The sequence below is a fragment of the Giraffa tippelskirchi genome, chromosome 5 (genome assembly GCF_054371585.1).
Source record: "Giraffa tippelskirchi isolate mGirTip1 chromosome 5, T2T-mGirTip1v1.2.pri, whole genome shotgun sequence".
NCBI classification, from domain to species: Eukaryota; Metazoa; Chordata; class Mammalia; order Artiodactyla; family Giraffidae; genus Giraffa; species Giraffa tippelskirchi.
Genome location: NC_137279.1, coordinates 143,174,716 through 143,201,249, shown reverse-complemented (window position 1 = coordinate 143,201,249; position 26,534 = coordinate 143,174,716). Strand labels below are relative to the sequence as shown.

Sequence of the window (26,534 nt, the reverse complement as noted above, 5' to 3'; positions counted from 1 at the left end):
CTCTATTACCTTCCTCCCCCCTCTCTATGTATCTCTGTGAACCACTCTGAGGGTTCCAAACTGTGGAAAGCACAGAGGGAAGTGCTTACTGGCTAGATTGCTCTCTCCACATTTGAATTCCCCTCTTCCCCTCCTGGTCACCTCAACAACCCCCCCCACCTCATCTCTCCATGTAACTCAGTGAACCTTTCTGGGTATCCCTCACTGTGGAGAATCTTTTCACCATTAACCTAAAAGTTTTATTATTGAGGCTGTATAGAAGGAGAAGTCTTGAGGCTACTGCAAGAATAAGATTGAAAGCCAGGGGAAACATTAATTAATAAGAGACCATCCAATAGCCTCCATATATACACCGAAACCAAGCTCCACCCAAGAGCCAATAAGTTCCAGAGCAAGACATACCACACAAATTCTCCAGTAACGCAGGAACATAGACCTGAGCATCAATATACAGGCTGCCCAGAGGCACACCAAATCCATAGACATCTCAAAAATTAATACTGGTCACTCCATTGCACTCTAGAGAGCAGAAATCCAGCTCCACCCACCAGAACACCGACACAAGCTCCCCCAACCAGGAAGCCTTGACAAGCCACCTGTCCAACCCCACCCGCAGTGAGGAACCTCCACAATAAAGAGGAACTTCATACTACCAGAATACAGAAGGGCCACGCCTAACACAGCAATCTAAACAAGATGAAAAGGCAGAGAAATACTCAGCAAGTAAAGGAAAATGAGAAATGCCCACAAAGCCAAACAAAAGAGGAGGAGATAGGGAATCTATCTGAAAAAGAATTTAGAATAATGATAATAAAAATGATCCAAAATCTTGAAAGCAAAATGGAGTTACAGATAAATAGCCTGGAGACAAAGATTGAGAAGATGCAAGAAATGTTTATCAAGGACTTAGAAGAAATAAAAAGGAGTCAATATAGAATGAATAATGAAATAAAGGAGATAAAAGACACTCTGGAGGGAACCAACAGTAGAATAACGGAGGCAGAAGATAGGATAAGTGAGGTAGAAGATAGAATGATGGAAATAAACGAAGCAGAGAGGAAAAAAGAAAAAAGAATCAAAAGAAATGAGGAAAACCTCAGGGACCTCTGGGACAATATGAAACGCCCCAACATTCGAATCATAGGAGTCCCAGAAGAAGAAGATAAAAGGAAAGGCCATGAAAAAATACTCGAGGAGATAATAGTTGAAAATTTCCCTAAAATGAGGAAAGAAATAGTCACAGAAGTCCAAGAAACCCAGAGAGTTCCAAACAGGATAAACCCAAGGCGAAACACCCCAAGACACATATTAATCAAATTAACAAAGATCAAACACAAAGAACAAATATTAAAAGCAGCAAGGGAAAAACAACAAATAACACACAAGGGGATCCCCATAAGGATAACAGCTGATCTTTCAATAGAAACCCTTCAGGCTAGAAGGGAATGGCAGGACATACTTAAAGTAATGAAAGAGAATAATCTACAACCCAGATTACTGTACCCAGCAAGGATCTCATTCAGATATGAAGGAGAATTCAAAAGCTTTACAGACAAGCAAGAGCTGAGGGAATTCAGCACCACCAAACCAGCTCTCCAACAAATGCTAAAGGATCTTCTCTAAACAGGAAACACAGAAAGGATGTTTCAACACGAACTCAAAACAACAAAGTAAATGGCAACGGGATCATACTTATCAATAATTACCTTAAATGTAAATGGGTTGAATGCCCCAACCAAAAGACAAAGGCTTGCTGAATGGATACAAAAACAAGACCCCTATATATGCTGTCTACAAGAGACCCACCTCAAAACTAGGGACACACACAGGCTGAAAGTGAAGGGATGGAAAAACATATTTCATGCAAACGGAGACCAAAAGAAAGCAGGAGTCGCAATACTCATTTCAGATAAAATAGACTTTAAAATAAAGGATGTGAAAAGGGACAAAGAAGGACACTACATAAAGATCAAAGGATCAATCCAAGAAGAAGACGTAACAATCATAAATATATATGCACCCAACATAGGAGCACCACAATATATAAGGCAAATACTAACAAGTATGAAAGGGGAAATTAACAATAACACAATAATAGTGGGAGACTTTAATACTCCACTCACGCATATGGATAGATCAACTAAACAGAAAATTAACAAGGAAACACAAACTTTAAATGATACAATAGACAAATTAGATTTAATTGATATTTACAGGACTTTCCACCCCAAAACAATCAACTTTACCTTTTTCTCAAGTGCACATGGAACTTTCTCCAGGATAGATCACATCCTGGGCCATAAATCTAGCCTTGGTAAATTCAAAAAAATTGAAATCATCCCAGCCATCTTCTCTGACCACAATGCAGTAAGACTGGACCTCAATTACAGGAAAAAAACTATTAAAAATTCCAACATATGGAGGCTAAACAACACGCTTCTGAATAACCAACAAATCACAGAAGAAATCAAAAAAGAAACAAAATTATGCATAGAAACGAATGAAAATGAAAACACAACGACCCAATACCTATGGGACACTGTAAAAGCAATACTAAGGGGAAGGTTCATAGCAATACAGGCGTACCTCAAGAAACAAGAAAAAAATCAAATAAATCAACTAACTCTACACCTAAAGCAACTAGAGAAGGAAGAAATGAAAAACCCCAGGGTCAGTAGAAGGAAAGAAATCTTAAAAATTAGGGCAGAAATAAATGCAAAAGAAACAAAAGAGACCATAGCAAAAATCAACAAAACTAAAAGCTGGTTTTTCGAGAAGATAAACAAAATTGACAAGCCATTAGCCAGACTTATCAAGAAACAAAGGGAGAAGAATCAGATCAACAAAATTAGAAATGAAAATGGAGCGATCACAACAGACTCCACAGAAATACAAAGGATCATAAGAGACTACTACCAACAGCTATATGCCAATAAAATGGACAACTTGGAAGAAATGGACAAATTCTTAGAAAAGTATAACTTTCCAAAACTGAACCAGGAAGAAATAGAAGATCTTAACAGACCCATCACAAGCACGGAAATCGAAACTGTAATCAGAAATCTTCCAGCAAACAAAAGCCCAGGACCAGACGGCTTCACAGTGGAATTCTACCAAAAATTTAGAGAAGAGCTAACACCTATCCTACTCAAACTCTTCCAGAAAATTGCAGAAGGTGGTAAACTTCCAAACTCATTCTATGAGGCCACCATCACCCTAATTCCAAAACCAGACAAAGATGTCACAAAAAAGGAAAACTACAGGCCAATATCACTGATGAACATAGATGCAAAAATCCTTAATAAAATTCTAGCAAACAGAATCCAACATCATATTAAAAAGATCATACATCATGACCAAGTGGGCTTTATCCCAGGAATGCAAGGTTTTTTTAACATCCGCAAATCAATCAATGTAATACACCACATTAACAAATTGAAAGAAAAAAACCATATGGTTATCTCAATAGATGCAGAAAAAGCCTTTGACAAAATTCAGCATCCATTTATGATAAAAACCCTCCAGAAAGCAGGAATAGAAGGAACATATCTCAACATAATAAAAGCTATATATGACAAACCCACAGCAAACATTATCCTCAACGGTGAAAAATTGAAAGCATTTCCCCTAAAGTCAGGAACAAAGCAAGGATGCCCACTTTCACCACTACTATTCAACATAGTTTTGGAAGTTTTGGCCACAGCAATCAGAGCTGAAAAAGAAATAAAAGGAATACAGATAGGAAAAGAAGAAGTAAAACTCTGTTTGCAGATGACATGATCCTCTACATAGAAAACCCTAAAGACTCTACTAGAAAATTACTAGAGTTGATCAATGAATATAGTAAAGTTGCAGGATATAAAATTAACACACAGAAATCCCTTGCATTCCTATACTCCAATAATGAGAAAACAGAAAGAGAAATTAAGGAAACAATACCATTCACCATTGCAACAAAAAGAATAAAATACTTAGGAATTTATCTACCTAAAGAAACAAAAAACTTATATATAGAAAACTATAAAACACTGATGAAAGAAAGCAAAGGGGACACAAACAGATGGAGAAATACACCGTGTTCATGGATTGGAAGAATTAATATAGTGAAAATAAGTATACTACCCAAAGCAATCTATAGATTCAATGCAATCCCTATCAAGCTACCAATGGTATTTTTCACAGAACTAGAACAAATCATCTCACAATTTGTATAGAAATATAAGAAACCTCGAATAGCCAAAGCAATCTTGAGGAAGAAGAATGGAACTGGAGGAATCAACCTGCCTGACTTCAGGCTCTACTACAAAGCCACAGTCATCAAGACAGTATCGTACTGGCACAAAGATAGAAATATAGATCAATGGAACAAAATAGAAAGCCCAGAGATCAACCCACGCACATATGGACACCTTATCTTCGACAAAGGAGGCAAGAATATACAATGGAGAAAAGACAATCTCTTTAACAAGTGGTGCTGGGAAAACTGGTCAACCACTTGTAAAAGAATGAAACTAGAACACTTCCTAACACCGTACACAAAAATAAACTCAAAATGGATTAAAGATCTAAACGTAAGACCAGAAACTATAAAACTCCTAGAGGAAAACATAGGCAAAACACTCTCCGACATAAATCACAGCAGGATCCTCCATGACCCACCTCCCAGAATATTGGAAATAAAAGCAAAAATAAACAAATGGGACCTAATTAAAATTAAAAGCTTTTGCACAACAAAGGAAACTATAAGCAAGGTGAAAAGACAGCCTTCAGAATGGGAGAAAATAATAGCAAATGAAGCAACAGACAAACAATTAATCTCAAAAATTTACAAGCAACTTCTGCAGCTGAATTCCATAAAAATAAACGACCCAATCAAAAAATGGGCCAAAGAACTAAACAGACATTTCTCCAAAGAAGACATACAGATGGCTAACAAACACATGAAAAGATGCTCAACATCGCTCATTATTAGAGAAATGCAAATCAAAACCACAATGAGGTATCATTTCACACCAGTCAGAATGGCTGCTATCCAAAAGTCTACAAGCAATAAATGCTGGAGAGGGTGTGGAGAAAAGGGAACCCTCTTACACTGTTGGTGGGAATGCAAACTAGTACAGCCACTATGGAGAACAGTGTGGAGATTCCTTAAAAAACTGGGAATAGAACTGCCATATGACCCAGCAATCCCACTGCTGGGCATATACACCGAGGAAACCAGAATTGAAAGAGACGCGTGTACCCCAATGTTCATCGCAGCACTGTTTACAATAGCCAGGACATGGAAGCAACCTAGATGTCCATCAGCAGACGAATGGATAAGGAAGCTGTGGTACATATACACAATGGAATATTACTCAGCCATTAAAAAAAATACATTTGAATCGGTTCTACTGAGATGGATGAAACTGGAGCCCATTATACCGAGTGAAGTAAGCCAGAAAGAAAAACAACAATACAGTATACTAATGCATATATATGGAATTTGAAAGATGGTAACGATAACCCTATATGCGAGACAGAATAAGAGACACAGATGCATAGAACAATTTTATGGACTCTGAGGAAGAAGGTGAGGGTGGGACGTTCTGGGAGAATAGCATTGAAACATGTATATTATCATATGTGAAACAGAACACCATTCCATGTTCGATGCATGAGACAAGGGCTCAGGGCCGGGGCAATGGGATGACCCAGAGGGATGGGATGGGGAGGGAGGTGGGTGGGGGGTCCAGGAAGGGGAACACATGTAAACCCATGGCTGATTCATGTCAATGTATGGCAGAAACTATTACAATATTGTAAAGTAATTAGCCCCCAACTAAAATAAATAAATTTATTAAAAAAAAAGAAAAAGAAAAGGTCAGTTTTCATTCTAATTCCAAAGAAGGGCAATGCCAAAAAACCTTCAAACTACCACACAATTGCACTCATTTCATATGCTAACAAGGTTATGTTCAAAATCCTTCAAGCTAGCCTTCAGCAATATGTGAACTGAGAAATTGCAGATGTACAAACTGGGTTTAGAAAAGGCAGAGGAACCACAGATCAAATTGCTTATATCCACTGTATCATAGAGAAAGCAAGGGAATTCCAGAAAAACATCCTATTTCTGCTTCATTGACTATGCTAACGTCTTTGACTGTGTGGATCACAACAAAGTGTGGAAAATTCTTCAAGAGACGGGAATACCAGAAGACCTTATCTACCTCCTGAGAAACCTGTATGCAATTCAAGAACAACAGTTAGAACCAGATTTGCAACAACAGACTGGTTCCAAACTTGGAAAGGAGCAGATTAAGGCTGTATGTGGTTAACCTGTTTATTTAACTTATATGCATAGTACATCATGCGAAATGCCAGGCTGGATGAAGCTCAAGCTGGAGTCAAGATTGCCAGGAGAAATATCAACAACCTCAGATAGGCAGATGATACCACACTTATGGCAGAAAGCAAAGAAGAACTAAAGAGCCTCCTGATGAAGGTGAATGAAAGAGCAGAGTGAAAAAGGTGGCTTAAGACGCAACATTCAAAAAATGAAGATCATGGCATGCAGTCCGATCACTTCATGGCAAATAGATGGGGAAAGTGGAAGCAGTGACTGATTTTACTTTCTTGGGCTCCCAAATCACTGCAGACTGTGACTGAAGCAAGAAATTAAAAGGTGCTTGCTCCCTGGAAGAAAAGCTATGACAAACCTAGACAGCATATTATAAAGCAGAGACATCACTTTGCCGACAAAGGTCCATCTAGTCAAAGCTTTGGCTTTTCCAGTAGTCATGTATGGATGTGAGAGTTGGACCACAAAGGCGGCTGAGCACTGAAGAATTGATGCTTTCAAATTGTGGTGCTGCAGAAGACTCTTGAGAGTCCCTTAGGCAGTAAGGAGATCCAACTAGTCAATCTTAAAGGAAATCAACCCTGAATATTCATTGGAAGGACTGATGCTGAAGCGCCAATACTTTGGCCACCTGATGCGAAGAGCCGACTTAGTGGGAAAGACCCTGATGCTAGGAAAGATTGACGGCAGGAAGAGAAGGGGACGGCAGAGGGTGAGATGGTTAGATAGCATCAATGACTCAATGGACATGAATTTGAGCAAACTCCGAGACATAGTCAAGAACAGGGGAGCCCAGCATGCTGCAGTCCATGGAGTCACAAAGAGTCAGAGACAACTTAGCAACTGAACAATAAAAATCTAGAGATGGGCCTGCACTGGAATCACATTAAACTGCTTTATCTTTGTATATCTTTCTTTCTACAATAATACCCCTTTCCCAATTAGCAGATCAAAGTCTTACAGAAAACATGTAAATTGGATATTCCAAATTAAACCCTGCTGATCATGGCATTTGATCACTTCACAGCAAACAGATGGGGAAACAATGAAAAGAGGGACAGACTTTTATTTTCTCGTGCTCCAAAATCACTACAGATGGTGACTGCAGCCATGAAATTAAGATGCTTGCTCCTTGGAAGGAAAGCCATGACAAACCTAGACAGCGTATCAAAAAGCAGAGACATCACTTTGCCAACAAAGGTCTGTATAGTCAAAGCTACGGCTTTCCACAACAAACTGTGGAAAATTCTGAAAGAGATGGGAATACCAGACCACCTTACCTGCCTCCTGAAAAATCTGTATGCAGGTCAAGAATCAACAGTTAGAACCAAACATGGAACAACAGACTGGTTCCAAATTGGGAAAGGAGTACATCAAGGCTGTATATTGTCATCCTGTTCATTTAACCTATATGCAGAGTACATCATGTGAAATGCAGAGCTGGATGAAGCACAAGCTGGAATCAAGATTGCCGGGAGAAATATCAATAACCTCAGATATGCAGATGACACCACCCTTATGGCACAAAGTGAAGAAGAACTAAAGAACCTCTTGATGAAAGTGAAAGAGGAGAGTGAAAAAGTTGGTTTAAAACTCAACATTCAAAAAACTAAGATCATGGCATCCGGTCCCATCACTTCATGGAAAATTGATATGGAAACAGTGAGAGACTTTTATTTTCTTGGGCTCCAAGAAAATAATGCAGGTGATGACTGCAGCCATGAAATTAAAAGACGCTTGCTCCTTAGAAGAAAAGCTATGACAAACCTAGACAGCATATTAAAAAGCAGAGGCATTACTTTGCCTAAAGCTGTGCTTTTTCCAGTAGTCATGTACAAATATGAGAGCAGGACAATAAAAAAGGCTGAGTGCCAAAAAATTGATGTCTTTGCACTGTGGTGCTGGAGAAGACTCTTAAGAGGTCCTTGGACTGCAAGGAGAGTAAACCAGTCAATCCAAAAGGAAATCAACCCTGAATATTCATTGGAAGATCTGATGCTGAAGCTCCAATACTCTGGCCACCTGATGAGAAGAGCCAACTCACTGGAAAAGACCCTGAAGCTGGGAGAGATTGAAGGCAGGAGAAGGGGACGACAGAGGATAAGATGGTTGGATGGTATCACCAACTCAATGGACACGAGTTTGAGCAAACTCTGGGCGATGGTGAAGGACAGGGAAGCCTAGCATGCTGCAGTCCATGGGGTCACGAAGTAGGGCACAACTGAGCAACTTAACAAAAACAATGTAACTAAATCATTTTCAATGATTTTTTAATTTTTCACTAAGTTTAATTTTTATCCAGAAGAAATAAATTAATGTAATTTTTGTTCATTTTTCCAGAAATGTTAGCATAATCTTCACCACACAGAGCTCTGAAGATTTCCATAAATTGATGGAAAAGTCAGTGCAGACTCCAACTTACTACAGAAACACAAAAGAGAATCTTTTCCCAGAAAAAAAAAAAAACTTTTATGATTCTTTAACTTCATAACAAAAAGAGTAAAAATATTCAGGTTTAAACTATTTCAAAAATTAACATTATGTGACATCACTTACATAAAGTTTAAATCAGAGGAACTAATGTATACTATTTGTTGCTGTTTAATCACCCAGTCATGTCCAACTCGTTTGCGACCCCATGGACTGTAACCTGCCAGGTTCCTCCATCCATGGAATTTTCCAGGCAAGAATACTGAAGTGGGTTGCCATTTCCTCCTCAAGGGAATCTTCCTTACCCAGGGATCAAACTCATGTTCCACATCTTCTGCATTGCAGACAGATTCTTTACCAGTGAGCCACTGGGCAATTATACTATTAGGTGATGTCAAGAAAAAGGTTCCCCTTGGGATGGGGAAGTAGAAAGTGACTGAAAGGAGGTACTGCTAATGTTCTCTTTCTTGATCTAGCTACTGGTTCAATTTCTAGAAGTTCATTGTGCTTTACAACCAATGAGGATGTGTTTTTCGTGTATATGTCATACTTCAACAAGAAGGTTTTGCAAAAGCTAATACTACATCTGAAATTAACAGTATTGTTAATAAGAAGCTAGAAAAATAAATTTATAGTAGAGGTTTATCAATAAGGACCAATAATAATGAGGAGGCACATTTCATTTTCTAGCATGTGAAGGGTATGTCTCATAAGTGGTTAGGCCATAATTACTTCTATACCATCATTTTAGAGCCCAACTATTGTGCTTCTTTATACTATCATTATGATCAAATCCAAGTTTTCAATCATTCTGAGCTAATCTTCATTTCTTCCAATTTATGCCTAACAATAGTTGTTCTAATAGGAATCATATTTGTAAACATACAATAAAAACAAAACTTATTTTTTATTTATAAAAATTTTTCTGGGAAGATTCAAGAAGTCAAATTCCTTACATACTCTAAGCACATTTTGCTACTCATTTGTCGTCAACAATTGAGCATTGTTTTAACTTCAGAAAAGAAAATTTCTCTATATCTCCTTCATAAAAATTACCCAGAAAAGTATGCAATTAACAATGGCACACACACACACAAAAAAATCACAGTTCCAACATAAGGACTGAAAATATCCTCATATGTTATTTAGCCCTGAAGATATACTCTAACAGCTTTTCTGACACTTATGAGGAAAATGAATATAGACTTTATAGTTAAATACTTGGTAACAAAAACTACAATCCTCTGAGGAGAGATTGGCTACTTTTCTCTTGTACAAAAGGGGAAAGCTTACCAGTCTTAATAATTATCATATGAATACAATGAGATCATTGTGGATTGTTGTCAAGTTTCCTTTATCCACATCAGGGGACTTTCTAAACTCATAAGATAGCCCCTTCTCCAACTTTCTTCTTTTTGGCTGTGCCATGCAGCATGTGGGATCCTGAAGAGGAACTAAGGGAGAGGACCCATGCTCCTTCATTGGGAGTGTGGAGTCTTAACCCCTGGACCATCAAGGAAGTCTCTCTTTCTCCATGTTTGAGCAGTTCAAATTGTTAACAGGGTATTTTTAAACATGGCGCCAAAAAAAAAAAAATCTTTTAACTTTAAATTACTTTTATTAGAGAAGAGTTACAAATATGTCATGGTGGAAAACTGGAATACACACTGCAAAGACTGGAACTGAAGGTTATCAGTGTAAATAGCCTGAACCTAAACAAAGTGAAACATCAGAAACACAAATTGAGGTACATTCAACAAAATACCTGGCCCAAACTCTTAAAAAGTATCAAGGTCAAGAAAGTCAAGGAACCGTTTTCAGATTAAAAGAATCTACAGAAAGAATAATTAAATATAATGCATGATTCTTGATTTTAAAACTATGAAAGTAGTTATTAGGATAATCAACAAAATCTGATTATCGACTATAAATTAATGTGAAATTTCCTGACTGTAATTGTAATTATATAAGATAATATCCCAGTTAAGGGGAAAAGTCTGGCAGTATACCTGGGTCTAGTTCCACTCAATGAAACTGTTCTTTACAGGCTTCCATTACCTGAAAATAGCTGTCCCCTCCCAATCTACACTCCTTCCAAGTCACCCCCTCTCCACATTAAGCACTATGAATTTCTTCAAAGGTCCTTAGATACTTATCATCATCTGGTTACCCTCCTCTAAACATGTTCAATTTTTCAGTTAAAATGCAGCTTCTAGAAACAAGGCCAACACTGCAAATACATTCTAACCAACATGGAGTGCATTTTATATCCCTTATTATGGAGACAATCCTATTAATGCAGCTTGGTACCTCATTTGTTTTTCTCTTTTTTAAACAACTCACACTGTTATGATTAACAAGATTATGCAAGACCAAACTACTGAAATTCTCTATCAAATCAGGCTAGTTCTTCCCCCAATTGCAAAGGTTTCTATTCTCAGTGGCCACAGCATTTAAATCTCCCTGACAGCTTTTAAATCAAGTCATCATTTCTCTTCCTCCTTCCTCCTAGGTTTCCTCCTACCTCTGAGATATATTTTCTGAGACTTTCCCCTCCTTTTTCTCACACATTGTGACTCCTCTCTGCTCCCTACAAAATGTACATGTTCCTTTCTAATCCTCTCTCTACAGATAAAATCAAACTCTTTCAGATGATTCTGATCTATTGTATTTCTAGCCCCAAACACCACCTAAAAGTTCAGAATGGCGTATTGTGAGTTCCCAATCTAGATGTCCCAAAAGTAGTTTGTATTCAACAAGTAGAAATTCCTAGTCATTTTCTTCCTATCACCAAAAAACTTACCTCCTCCCTATGTCAACCATCTAAAGGACATATATCACCCAAACTAAAAAACTTAACATTGTAACTCTTTCCCTTTCCCACCAGTATACAATCAATAAACCCTACTTATTCTGCTTCTGAAATGTCTTGAAAAAAACTTTCTACTCTTTCTGTCCTACTGTTATTGCTCACTTTCATTTAAACAACTGTTAATAGTCTAATCAGTCTCCCATTCCAATGTATTATTTAATCTGTTCACAAAATACATGTCTTAATAAATAGAACCCTGACTGATCTTCCAGTCCCCTAATTAAAAGAACAAATAAAAAACACCACAATGATGTTCTCTCATCTTCAATTCCTAGAAAACTCTTCCTCCAAGCCCAATTCAATGATCCACCAGAATTAACCACTCTTTCTTCTGTTCCTGTAACGCTTAAATCTTTTATTATAGAATTTACAATGTACAGTTTGATATGTCTACATTCTTTGATTACAGTCTCTTTGAGGGAACAATGCAGTTTATGTTTTATTCTCCAGTACAGTGCCTTAAAATTGGTGAATTAAATAAAATTCTACTCACTTACAGAACTTTTTCAATGAATTCCATACTCTTCCAAAACTTCTTCACTTTTAAGCAACTTACACTACAGGTTCCTGTCTGTGATTTTACACAAAATTTTGAAAGCTACTTTTAGTCATCTATCCTTGCAGTTGAGTTGTTCAGAGTACAACTGTGTATTTATACAAAGTATTAATAAAAATATTAAAATAGACAAGAACAAAAAAAAAACTTTTTAGATACATCTAAAGTTTGACATGAATCCCTTTTTAAAAGTGTTTGAGAAAGCTTATTTACCTATTAGTGCAATGTTCTTAATGCTGATGAAGTAGCCTATTTCTCTACCTCACCTCCAAAAATTAAAAAATTATTTCCAAAACTACTGTTTTCTTTTTAAACTAAGACTTCATGTCTGTTTCTAACCTTCTGGCATACTCTGATTCACCACAAAGTAACAAACACTATCAACATTTCTCTCAGTTCCCTTGTATCATTTAAATGATCTAAAACCTGTGGCATTAGCCAGACAGGTAGAAAAATGAATTCTTGGAATCCAATGAAGTGGTAAAACAATCTGGGTAGGGTTTACAGAAAGAACTTGATCAGACAATGGAGTTAAAAGGTAGCTACAAAAAGCCTTAATTGAATTCAGAAGAAACCAAAAGGCATCCTCTTGAGTCCCACTGTTATTATAGGGACAGCTTTTGTTAAAGGTTCGATGAGTCCATATGTGGAATGAGAAAAACCACCTGGACAAATGCAGCTACCAAAGTCAATTAAAGTCAGGCTGATAACCAGCCAGTCAAGAGATGGTAACTGGTCTGTGCTCATCAACTGTGTCACAGAAATTCAACTTCCTTGAAACAACAAAACTATTCCCTGAAGTGACTCTCTAAACTTTAAAGTGAACTAAAATTGAATACTACTAAAATTAAATATGGACTTCCTTGGTGACTCAGTGGTAAAAATTCCGCCAGCCAATGAAGGAGGATCCAGTTTGATCCCTGGGTCAGGAAGATCCCCTGGAGAAGGAAACAGCAACCCACTCCAGTACTATTGCCTGGGAAATCCCATGGACAGGCTACAGTCCATGGGGTTGCGAAGAGTTAGACACAACTTAGCAACCGAGCATGCATGCAAAATTAAGTATACCAACCCATGATATCAGTATTTCCATGTTAAGTTTAAAATGATTTTTTTTCTTCAAGTTTGTATAATGCTTAAGAGAACTTTAACATTTTAGAATCTGACAGCCTTTAAAATTTACAAAGGTAACTGACTTCAGCCTTATGATGTTTAACAGTATAAAAGTATTTGGTTGGGTTAACAAGCAATATTGGAATGTTTAAGAGAAATTATGACTCACTATATTTACCAAGTTTCATTTATTAATATTTACAGAGTTTTAAGTATCCAGGAAAAACCTGCTTGTTGAAACTTTACATTTACTCTGTAATGTATGTAATGTGCTAAAAAATAAAATGAAATCCAGTATATGTATAAATACAAAGAATGTAATTAAGTTAAGCAGCAGTATCACTATTAACAGCTAACATTCAAAGAGCATTTTCCCAGTGCTCAACACTGTTTCCCCACGTACTTTACAATATAAACTTACTCATGCAACAAATTACCACTGACCAGCCACCACAAGCTGGCACTGTTTCAAGCTGAAAATTAAACCAATGAACAAAACATAATTTCAACCTTCATGGATCTTATATTTTAATAAAAAGAGGCAAACAATAAACATCAAGTACGATAATTACTGTGAAGAAAAATAAACCAGGGAAAGTGAAAGAAGGAAGTGTTATTTTATTTGGTATAAAGAGGGCTATATCTGTAAGCATCATTCACAGCCAAGTCTATGTAAATGATGCCCTTTGGAAACTCCTTCATCAGGGAAAACATCTCTACACCAAGTGACATGTGAACCAAAGGCATGCAAATATGTAAGTGTATTACAGGAAAAGAAAAAAAAAGTACTGGAATTGCCTGCCAGTCCAGTGGTTAGGACTCCACACTTTCACTGCCTCGGACCTGGGTTCGATACCTATTCAGGGAACTACTTAATTTTAGTAGTTTTCCATTTTAGTTCACTTTCAAGTTTAGAAAGTCACTTAAGGGGATAGTTTTGTTGTTTCAAGCAAGATCCCACAAGCCCTGCAGTGCAACCAAAAAGAAAGTACAAAAGTCATCTTACCTCAAAAAGGTGTTTTAAGGGAGATTTAATCTGTTAAAGAGATAGGAATACCAGACCGCCTGACCTGCCTCCTGAGAAATTTGTATGGAGCCTGGTAGGCTACAGTCCATGGGGTCGCTAAGAGTCGGACACGACTGAGCGACTTCACTTTCACTTTTCCTTTTCATGCACTGGAGAAGGAAATGGCAACCCACTCCAGTATTCTTGCCTGGAAAATCCCAGGGACGGTGGAGCCTGGTGGGCTGCCATCTATGGGGTCACACAGAGTCGGACACGACTGAAGTGACTTAGCAGCAGCAGCAAGAAGCAACAGTTAGAACCAAACATGGAACAACAGACTGGTTCCAAATTGGGGAAGGAGTACATCAAGGCTGTATATTGTCACCCTGCTTATTTAACTTATATGCAGAGTACATGAGAAACGCTGGGCTGGAGGAAGCACAAGCTGGAATCAAGACTGCCTGGAGAAATATCAATAAACTTAGATATGCATATGACACCACCCTTATGGCAGAAAGCAAAGAAAAACTAAAGAGCCTCTTGATGAAAGTGAAAGAGGAAAGTGAAAAAGTTGGCTTAAAACTCAGCATTCAGAAAACTAAGATCATGGCATATGGACCCATCACTTCACGACAAATAGATGAGGAAACAGTGACACTTTATTTTTGGGGGCTCCAAAATCACTGCAGATGGTGACTGCAGCCATGAAATTAAAAGACGCTTACTCCTTGGAAGGAAAGTTATGACCAACCTAGACAGCATATTAAAAAGCAGAGACATTACTTTGCCAACACAAGTCCGTCTAGTCAAGGCTATGGTTTTTCCAGTAGTCATGTATGGATGTGAGAGTTGGACTATAAAGAAAGCTGAGCACCCAAGAATTGATGCTTTTGAACTGTGGTGTTGGAGAAGACTCTTGCGAGTTCCTTGGACTGCAAGATCTAACCAGTCCATCCTAAAGGAAATCAGTCCTGAATATTCATTGGAAGGACTGATGCTGAAGCTGAAACTCCAATACGTTGGCCACCTGTTGTGAAGAACCGACTCACTGGAAAAGACCCTGATGCTGGGAAAGACTGAAGGCGGGAGGAGAAGGAGACGACAGAGGATGAGATGGTCAGATGACATCACCGACTTGATGGACATGAGTATGAGTAAACTCCAGGATCTGGTGATGGGCAGGGAGGCCTGGGTGCTGCAGTCCACGGGGTTGCAAAGAGTCGGACACAACTAAGTGACTGAACTGAACTGAATTGAAATCTGTTCAACCCATAATTATCATGGAATAGCTTCCTCTTTAAATAAGGCTGTCTCCTTTCCAGTATGAAAGTCATTCTCCTAGATATAAGAGAAGTAAAATAGTATTTGAGTAGTTGTCATTATTTAATATTATCTCCTCAATCAATGGACCTCTTTCTTCCCTACTGATCTTGCTCTAAATTTAGCTAAAGCCCTTCTTGCTGTCTTATACATTTTTTGCTAACTTCAACTCATTCAGAGCTCGAGCCTCCCCACATTCTTCCTGACACATTTTTGTATTAACCATCAGTTATATACTATTAGTATTACGGGAATTCTTCATACGTTTTCTTTTGAAGTTCATTAGAAATTACTTAATGTGGAAGTCACAATATTTTCTCTGGATGACTCATACACTTTTCTCGCCTCTGGAAATTTTGTGTAACGTTAATAACATGTCTCATTTTTTAAAATAATGTTTCATTTTTTAAGTGCCTTCTATCAATACTGTTTATACCATAGTGGTCACTCTTTTTTCTGAACTTTTTGAAACTCACTTTTCTATGAATTCCTAATAATTTAAAATCCAAAGTAACACAGACACCTATATTTGATTCCCATGATTTCCATTTCTATCTAGGAGACAAAGAATAGTGTATTTTGGAAAAGCATGGGCTTTGAAATCAGAAAGCTATTTGTCACTTACTAGTCATGTAACAAACTTCTCTAAGCCTCTACTTTGACATCAATAAATAACAAATAGCATTTACTGAACACCTATCTTATATCAAGTTGTTTAGTGGCTCAGATGGTAAAGAATCTCCCTGCAGTGCAGGAGATCTGGGTTCAATCCCTGGGTCCGAAAGATCTCCTGAAGAAGGGAATGGCAATCCACTCCAGAATTCTGACCTGGAAAATTCCATGAACAGAAGAGCCTGGCAGGCTACAGTCCACAGGGTCGCAAGAGTTAAGACACAACTGAGTGACTAATACTTCCACTTTTATCTTATATCAAGTGCTTTATATACTTATATGCAATCTGAAGTACTACATCATTTATATTGAGGAAAACAAGGGCTTAGGTACAAGCTACTTGCATAAAGTCACGGAGTTCCTAAGTGCTAGAGCCAGGATTTAAAATCTAGGTCCATCTGATTCCAATCCCACGTTCTTTTTGGTACATCACAAAGAGACTATAAAACACATTCACTTGCCCAAAACAAATGTTCAGTAATAGTTAATTCCATACGTACCTCATTATTTTTCCTTGTTGGTCAGAATCAATTTCATACCAGCAATACTCTACAACTTTCAGGAGACTAAACTGCCAGCAAATAATCTATCATAAGTTCTGATAATCTTTATTATTAATGCATTGTTTAATTAGTCCATTCAATTAAAAGTAAGAATCCCATCACATTATGCCAAATGCAATTTTCAGGCATTTTTGTGGTAAAAGAATCTTATATGCAATCATAAAAACCCAGGGTTAGAGACATAAAAAGTCAGGTAGCTAAACTACCTTATTCAGCATAATGTGCTACTCATTCATCCTCAAAATTCTTAAAACAGGTAGAGAAAAGGCCTTTTTTTAAAAAAAAGAAAAAACTGTCATTCTTGTGAATAATACAGATCAAGACAACAGAAACACTCATCGTAGTTTTCCAGAAACCAAGCAACCACCATACAGAACTTGGTACAAATTTGTCAATATCGTTATGGAACTATAGTTTCTCTTAATTATCTTCTCTTTCTCTTCTCCTCTTTCCCTCTTCATACATTAGATTGCGAATAGCCAATTAAGTGAATGAAAGAATGTTTCCCAGGCCTAAACACTACCATTCACATCACTTTAAACCCTGACAATCAGGTAAATTGATCTGAGTAAACAGAAACTAAGTGCTAGAAGGCTAACTTTTTTTTTCTATTTCGTAAAAGGAAGTTTAATTAAAAAAAAAGAAAGATTTAGGTATTAAGGTTTATAAATAGGTTTCTACTACTAAGCTGTAGTATAGTGCCATACTAAAGGACTTCTAAAATGCACTCGCTGATGTTTTAAAAATCAATAATAAGCTGAAAGTGACACTGACAAAAAAGGAAAAAGAAATCTTTTTGGATTGATGTAAATGTTCTAAAACTGGACTGTGGAAATAGTTGCACAACAGTGTAAATTTACTAAAAATCACCGAACTATACTCTTAAAAAGAATATACCTCAGAAATCCTCCCAAAATAAGCTGTTTAAAAAACTAATCAGAATGTTCCTTTCTTGTATTAGTACCTGGAAATTAACATCATTATTTAGATTTGTTATTCTGCAAATATGCATGCCTACTTGAAATGAACCCCAAGTATAGTTTCAAGCACCTTGGGGACTCTAAGTACTGAACTACACTTGTGATCCTCTTTAATAAACCAATACAATTCTTAAGTATATGAACTTACCACTGTGCAAAATTTTAAATGAAACACTAACCATGTAAGAGCTGCCTTACTAAAACTGCACAGAAAACAAAATGTATAAGGGAACAAAGACTATGGATAAATAACACCTTGATGAATAAATTTAAGGATTTCTAGCTTTAAAAGCCAAAGTATTCAAATCACAGCTACATCCAGTTCTGCTTTTGTGTATAAAACGCAGTTTTAGCAAAAACAGTCCTTGAATATAGGACCTAGAAGAAAATTCAAACGTCACTGTTAAATGTAATACAAAAAAAATTCATTAAAATATATACAGTGGAGCTAGAACAATGCCTATGTGACACTGAGCAAGATACTTAACCTCTCTGCTTCAATTAGCTCAGTTGTAGAATGAAGATAAGAGTAAACATCATTACAAGGTTGTTGTGAGGCATAAATGATAATGAATACAGTATTTACATGTATCTAGCACACGGCAAATGTTCAATAATTTTAGGTTAGTATTACTTTTAGTAAGAGCTTCCCTGGTGGCTCAGCAGTGAAGAATCCGCCTGCCAAGCAGGAAACACAAGGTTTGATTCTTGGGTCAGGAAGATTCCCTAGAGAAGAGAATGCAACCTACTCCAGTATCCTTGCCTGGGAAATCCCATGGACAGAGGAGCCTGGCAGGCTACAACCCACGGGTCCCAAAAGCCAGTCACAACTTACCAACTAAACAATAACAATGATAGTAATAGTTCAGCCAAAATACTTTCACAAGTACTCTCTTTTTGCCTCCATTCAGAGTATATTTATTTAATAAATGTTTTATTAAACAGAATTTGTCCAAAAATTTTAATTTTATAAAAAAAATTAAATGCAGGTCCCCTTACTATACCCTAGTATTGGTTCTCAAAGTGTAATATCCTAATCTATTAAATCTGACACTCTCAGGGTTGAACCCAGCCATGTACTGCTTTTAAAGAAGAAAAACAAAACTTCCAGGTGATTATGATGTATACTAAAATTTGAGAGCCACTGCTTTATAGTACGGAGAAGGCAATGGCACCCCACTCCAGTACTCTTGTCTGGAAAATCCCATGGACGGAGGAGCCTGGTGGGCTGCAGTCCATGGGGTCGCTAAGAGTCGGACACGACTAAGCGACTTCACTTTCACTTTTCCCTTTCATGCACTGGAGAAGGAAATGGCAACCCACTCCAGTATTCTTGCCTGGAGAATCCTAGGGACGGCGGAGCCTGGTGGGCTGCCGTCTATGGGGTCGCACAGAGTCGGACACGACTGAAGCGACTTAGCAGTAGCAGCAGCAGCAGCTTTATAGTAATTACAAACAAAACTTCCTTCATGAAATTTTGCCAACTACAGAAAGAAAAGTACTACCCATAAACGTGCCTTAGACCAAACTAGAAGCAAGCATTTATTCAAATTTAGTGGTAACTCTATAATCTTTATAAAAATCAGTTACTTTCTCCTTCACTCTCCATGAGATATTATCCTATAACATGATGCCCAAAGTCAACATTTTAAATTTAAATCTCCAGGCCAAAAAGAAATTTTGTTAGAAATTAAGTTTTTGCATAACATTTAATTTTCACAAAAGCTCAGCAAATGAAAGAGTACTAGGGTATAAAATGTTACTCTTAAAATTATTCTTGAAAAAAACATCTAATTTCCACAGCTACAGGCAATTTATGATATTCTGCCTAACAATTACTGAATGACAATAAGCAAAATTCATTTATAAAGGAAGTTAAATGTATCTTCCACTCTAACCATGGGACTTACATGAAAGAACAATATGTGCAGGACCACAGTAATAAATCTTTCTATGTTTTCTTTTAAAATTAATAAAGTGAAATGGAAGGGTAGAAAATAAAGTACAAAAGGAGAATTTCATTTAAGAAAGTTGCACTTACACAGCTAGGTATAACTGCCTCTCAGTTTTTTAGGAGCCTATAACTGGATTTATGATCTGCACACCACACTGTTATACTGTTCATAAATACGAAATAAATATTTTAAAAGTAAAATGACAAACTTAAATTGAGACTTTTTATGAGGGGAGGGAAAGGAAAGGGTGGGAACTCACATTCTTTGAAATAAGAAGATACCACAGGGTAGCTGTCATAAAAATCAGAATGAGAATCACTCCTTGAAAGGAATTTGAAGAATGAAAAGAAAGCTGCCAAGTCATAGGATAAAAGTCCAAAAAGCTATTAGCTGGTCAGGAATGCTATACCAAAGTTTTCAAAACAAAACTTCTAAATGGGAGGGGGAAAAAAAAAACAGCTGAGGTATCCTTGAAAGCCATCAATGGCAGAAATTGAAAGTATCCTGCTTGCTCAAACAATATTTAAACATAAACATGGTCTAGCATACAATCAGAAAGCAAAGAAGGCATTTCTCTGATGTCCCCTTCTAGAGTTCCTGAAAACTATGAATGCCATGAGAAAAATGTCTAAGTGAAAGTGTTGAGATGTCCAGATAATATAACCTAGATCAAGTTCTAGGATTTTTCAGGTTACTCATATCAAAACAGGATAAAAACGCACTAATGCTTACAAAGAGAGTTAAAGTTCAAAACCAGACAAAATTATTCTGTGATACTAGATATCAAAATAGTGATTTCCTACAAGCCTGGGGAATTAATAACCAGAATACAGCACAAGACAGTTTCTGGGGTTTTGATAATGCTGTTTCTCAGTAATGATTACACAGTTCTATGCTCACACTGTGAAAATTCACTAAACTGTACACTTACAAGAACTTTCTGTGTGTATTATTATGATAATCATATTTACATTTTTTTAAAAGCAGAGAGAGAAAAAAAGGAAATTTCTCCCTCAGGAAATGAAACATATTACTACAAAAACATTAAAAATTAAAGTTTAGTAGAGCTCATTCAGATTAAGAATTATAGGTTTGGGGTGGGGAGTAGAGATTTAATGCAGAGAAGTATTACAAAGCTCCTCAGGGGCTATCAGTGGATAAATCTCACAAAGATACTCACACACACACCTTTTTCAGGAGGAAAAAATCTTGGTTCCTGCCTTTATAATACAGCCAAGCTAAATTTCACTCTATGAAACACATAAATCTGCTTCTAATGGAAAAGTGTATATGAACTGCAGGATCTAGTTTCCTTAAACTTCTGTCCAATTAAAAAAAAAAAAAGTTGCTAGTAAAGAGGTATGTGAGTGTCAGAATACAATTTTTAACAACTGCTATTCCGGGACCATTTCAGCGCCATTTTGAAAACCCAACTCATCCATCAGGCAGGGTAGCAGAATTCTGGTAGAAATAAAAAGGTATAAATTATGTTCCAGTCCCTATAAATCTCATCCCAATCCAAACTATAAGAAAATTTCATCACATCGGGTTCCTCACCTGCAATTCTCCTTATGTAATCCCCAAGCACAGGCCATACTGTTTTCAAATATTTATGTTTTCACACTCACAATGTTAATCTGGTTTTTCTTCCTAGCATTTATGTAACCACTCCAATCTAAAGGCAAAAGAAAATGCTAGTCAATATTTAATAATACAACAGCTTTGCAACATTACAGCTTTAAAATATAAATAAGCATAATAATCTCACTTAAAAAAAAAAAAGTATTTGCTTATCTTAATTATTCCATAAAGGAAAAAACAAACCACATCTTTGTAAACAATTTTAAATATATTTTAAAAGTTCTCCTTGGCATGGATGCCCTTACTAATGCTCATATGAAATTTCTTAAGATTATTATTTAAGTTCAGTAAATGCATATTACCATGCCATTCTTAACAGATGAAAAAGAAAGGAACTCATAATGGCTAATGAGCACTTTTTTAATTAAATATTTTAGAAGGCTAAGATATCAAGCTGTGTATTACTATTTAATAAGGGAAATACCTTTAGTATATATCCTAATTGTTGAATGGAGAAGTTTACTTCTCTAATTCCACAAAATCTATCAAAGTAGTTTTTCTCTTGGCAGCTTCTTGTACCCTTAGTGTGAGTAGTGCTTAGTCGCTCAGTCTGTGCCCGACTTTTTGCAACTGGATGAACTGTAGCCTGTCAACCTCCTCTGTCTGTCTACGGTCATTCTCCCCTCAAGAATACTGGAGTGAGTTGCCATGCCCTCCTCCAGAGGACTGTCCCAACTCAGATCTCCCGCATTGCAGGCCGATTCTTTACCGTCTGAGCCATCAAGAAGCAAAGCAGTTTCTTATTTTCTCTCTTCAAGAAAGAAGAAATTGCTTCATTTAATCCTACTAAATTCTGGTATACAGAAAAAGAATATTTCTAATTTTGGTTGACAAGAAAAAGAATTATAAAACATTGTTTTGTACAAAATGAGCTTTTATTATCCTCAAATTATAAAGTGCTTTGAAAAACTAAGAAAACAAATACAATAAAGAGGCCAGGGCAGAAGATATTAAACACATTATAAGAATCATTTAAAAAGCAATACTAATAAGCAAAAATGAAACATAGCAAAACAAAGAAAAACTATTTAGTAAATAGACTAGATAATTATCGATTTCCAGAAAAACATTTACATTCTCACTTCACACCAATGCCAGTTGAGAAAGTAAATTTACTTAAATTGAAGTTACTAAAACTAAAATAAATAGTATTAAAATCAGTATCATTTATTTATTACATTTTCAGAGAAGGAAGACTTTCATAAGATTAGAAGTAAAACAAAATTAGGTCAATGATTTGGTTACATTAATTTTAAAATTCTGTTTATCTGAAAAACTCACAAAAGAAATGTATCTAATAAGCATGTTTCACCTCAGTAGTAATTTAAGAAAAAAAGTGGTATAATATGACTTATCCCCATTACATTTTTAAATAATATTTAATGTTGAGGTATAGAGCAACAGCCATGACGTGAATATAAACTGACCCTTTTAACAAATATCCCGACACTGTGTTTTAAGAGCCTTTAAAATTTACCTAAAAATTAAATCTGTAATGTACTAGAGATGATATTGACACTATATGCATGCAACACTTTATATATAAATGTTTTCACATTCCTTTTTAAATACATAAAAAAATTAGAAAAGGAGAATAATACATCTACACTTGGAACATCATACAACCATTTATAATAATGATTATAAGACTTATTGTGAGAATGGGAAAATGTTACCTATAATTAGGTTAAAAGCAGGACATGAAATTAAATTATTTTTATCTGTGAATATATAAAAGATGTATTTTTATATTATGAAAGAAACACATCAAAAATTTAACATGGTTATATTAATTTCCAATATTCAAAATCCCAAACCAGCCACTAAATCATTAAAACATACACAGGTACACAGTTAATACCTAAATCAAGTGCTACATACCATCATTATCAACAAAGGGAGAATAAGGTTTAAATTAACATATTAAAAGAGACTGAGTCACTTTTAAGTCGTGTTCGACTCTTGCAATCCCATAGACTGTAACCTGTCAGGATCCTCTGTCCATGCGATTTTCTAGGCAAGAATGCTGGAGTGGTTTGCCATTTCCTTCTCCAGGGGATCTTCCCCAACCCAGGGATCGAACCCGGGTCTCCTGTACTGCAGGCAGATTCTTTACCAACTGAGCTACCAGGGAAGCCTAAAAGAGGCTGAAAAGGCAAGCAAAGCCACAAAGAAAATCTACAACAGAAATAAACACTTCTCACCTCAGGACATTCAGCTGTGCTAAGGATGGAGACTCACTGTTACCATCAGGATTCAAAACTATAAACCTGATTCATAGAGAAAAATTGATTACAAATCCTAATTATCTGCTCTGAAAATTCCTTCATCAACAAATGTGCTAGTCTTTAGCCAATTGGTTAATTACTACTATTATCAAATATTAAATGTAAAGACTCTTACTTGGGAAGTAACCTCTTCAAATATTAAATAAGATAAAAGCAATAAAATAAAACCAAGTCCATACACAGCAGCACCATCTTCTTGCTATCACTGTTAAGTGAATTTTCTAGAAAACTGAAACAAATTTATTAACAAAGCTTTGAAAACATTTACTCTTAAATTTGATACTTCTGAACTGTGGTGATGAAGAAGACTCTTCAGAGTCCCTTGGACAGCAAGGAAATCAAACCAGTCGATCCTAAAGGAAATCAACCCTGAATATTCATTGGAAGAACTGATGCTGAAGCTGAAGCTACAATACCTTGGCCGCTTGATGTGAAGAACCGACTCATTGGAAAAGACCCTAATGCTGGGAAAGACTGAGGGCAAGAGGAAAAGTGGGTGACAGAGAATGAGATGGTTGGAATGGCACCAATGACTCAATGGACATGAGTTTGAGCAAACTCAGGGAGATAGTGAAGGACAGGGAAGCCTGGAGTCCTTCATGGAGTTGCAAAGTGTTGGACACAACTTAGCAACTGAACAACTCATAAAAATCTTCTAAAAAGATATCAATTTCTTAATTCAATTCCTAAAACACAGTACATAGAATAAAACTGATTTCTGATTAACATCATCACTATGACAGACCATGTGCTATCCTGCTCTACAACACTGTGATTCCCTCAGAAGTTAATAATTATAGGACTGTATGTCTCCATGTAATGACACTACCTTTTAAAGTTCCACATACTTAATAGAGCTTCTTTAATAGCCTTGAAACAAGATGACATTTCAGTTGTCAGTGTGCCTAACTCCAATGGCCAGTCTTGCAATCTTGTAATCTGCGGGCTAAAAAATCAGATAACCAAATCTGTTGGGGTTGCAAAATGTTATTTATTCCAGTAAGTAGTTCCTGAATAAAACTCACAGGTTTATTATACTTGGTTACAGTTATTCTGAAGCTTCAGAGCTCTGCTGTTTCAAATGGAAGAAATCACTATCACTCAAAAAATGTTTAATTACTGACTGTAACATACATACTCTGGTGTTCCAAAATAATAAAAATTGAATAGTTTGACAGTATCCTCTGGGAAAGTTACTCAACTTAATTGTCTCTGACTAGAGAAAAATTACCTACGTGAGAAATAACAGATGAAAAGAAAAAAAAGCAAAAAAGTGAGAAAGACAAGTTCAAATGAAATAGCAGAGTCCATAATGCTTGGTTTCAGAAGTCAAGACTTGACATCTTGGGAAATATTTACTCATACTGTGTTTTTTAATGTATATTACAGTGGTTATCAGAGTATTAACTACAGAAATTTGCACTACAATGTATATCACATATACTTTAAAAATCAGAAGACTGGAATTCCTCTGAGGTCCAGTGGTTAGGACTTCATTCTTTCATTGCCAAGGGAACAGCATGGCCAAAAAAAAACAAAATAAAAACAAAAAAAATCAAAAGACTTGTACTTAAATTGACACTGAATTTTCATATGAAATGGCAGATTTTTTTAAAAGTCCTACAACATACTTTTTTGATATTTCTCATCAAATAATTTCCTGTAAACTGTCTTGGACACTGGTTCAGAACAAGACAGGAAATTAAACGTATATTCTTCATATAATTAATATGTAACATAGGTAATACACTATATAGTTTACAAAGTTACAGGTCTATGGAAATTAGCATTGTGTCATATCTAAACAAAAAAAATCCAAGTGAGGACATTATCACTTTTGTTAATATCCTCTGATCACTGAAGCTCATTAGCTCTCATAGATGACTTCTATGACAATAATAAATGAGAAAAAAGAAAATAAAATTTCTTGGTTATCTAAGTTTTACTCAAGCAAAACTCAAATCATATTAATATATATTTCTCCTTGAATTTTCTCAGTATATTTCTACCCAGTACGTGGGTATTTTAGTGTCTGTAGAAATCTAATAATTTCTAAGATCTGCTACCAAACACAGTTTATAAAACAAAGTTGTTAAGAATAAGCAACAAATACTATTGCAAGGATTGGATACACCAAAGGCCCAATTCCCAAGCAAAATTGTGTGAACACCTTTGCAAGGGTCACTATAAAATTGTCATCTTTGAATCCATAGTCATCTTCACAAGGTCCAATCTCTAACAAAATAAAATGTACTCAACAAAAGTTACTTAATGAAAGACAGGCTTTACCTAACTTAAGAATTCACAGAGTTTCAATTAAACATCAACTTCAATCGATGATTTTTTCCTGGGGGGAGGCGGAGAGACACAAGTAATATCAAACAATTTGGGGGATGGGCTGAAACCTGTTTGAAAAAATTAAGAGAGAAAAAAATTGCCTCACACACTGACTCCAAATTCTCATCAACTCAAGCCCCGCTCCCAACACCCAGGAGCTGCCTATTTTGGGAACAAGGCTGTCAATCCTCTACCATCCTTCCTTTTCTCTGCAACTTCTCCAATTCCATTTCAGTATCAACCTATACACACCCCCACATCTCCTTTTCCTCTTTCCCACATCACAGCTCTCAACACTCACTTTTATTCCCAACAGTCCTGCTTGAACTATTACAAGAGAAAACCACACCAACCAAGAAGAGTGGTCACTTTTTTTATATGACAGGTCTGGAGGGAAAAATACAAAAAACAATCACAAAATGCTGCCTAGCAACTTTTGCGTATATGTACATTAGTTTTAT

The 26,534-nt window shown here is 36.3% G+C and overlaps 1 protein-coding gene across 32 annotated transcripts in view; it reads right to left on the bottom strand.

Annotated features, from left to right (window-relative positions):
* The window catches only part of ZZZ3 (zinc finger ZZ-type containing 3), a 122,596-nt gene that overhangs the window by 93,186 nt on the left and 2,876 nt on the right, over window positions 1-26,534 (bottom strand). For 7 of the 32 annotated variants that reach the window (XM_081491846.1, XM_081491831.1, XM_081491854.1 and 4 more), the window contains exon 2: window positions 21,365-21,482. The exons of 8 other annotated variants lie outside the window; for them this stretch is intronic. The gene's annotated coding sequence lies outside the window, so the exon portion shown is untranslated. Of the gene's footprint in view, window positions 1-21,364; window positions 21,483-21,872; window positions 22,200-23,652; window positions 23,719-24,565; window positions 24,683-26,025; window positions 26,142-26,534 lie in introns of all 32 variants that reach the window. 17 more of the 32 variants (XM_081491836.1, XM_081491851.1, XM_081491832.1 and 14 more) reach the window with 9 other exon arrangements.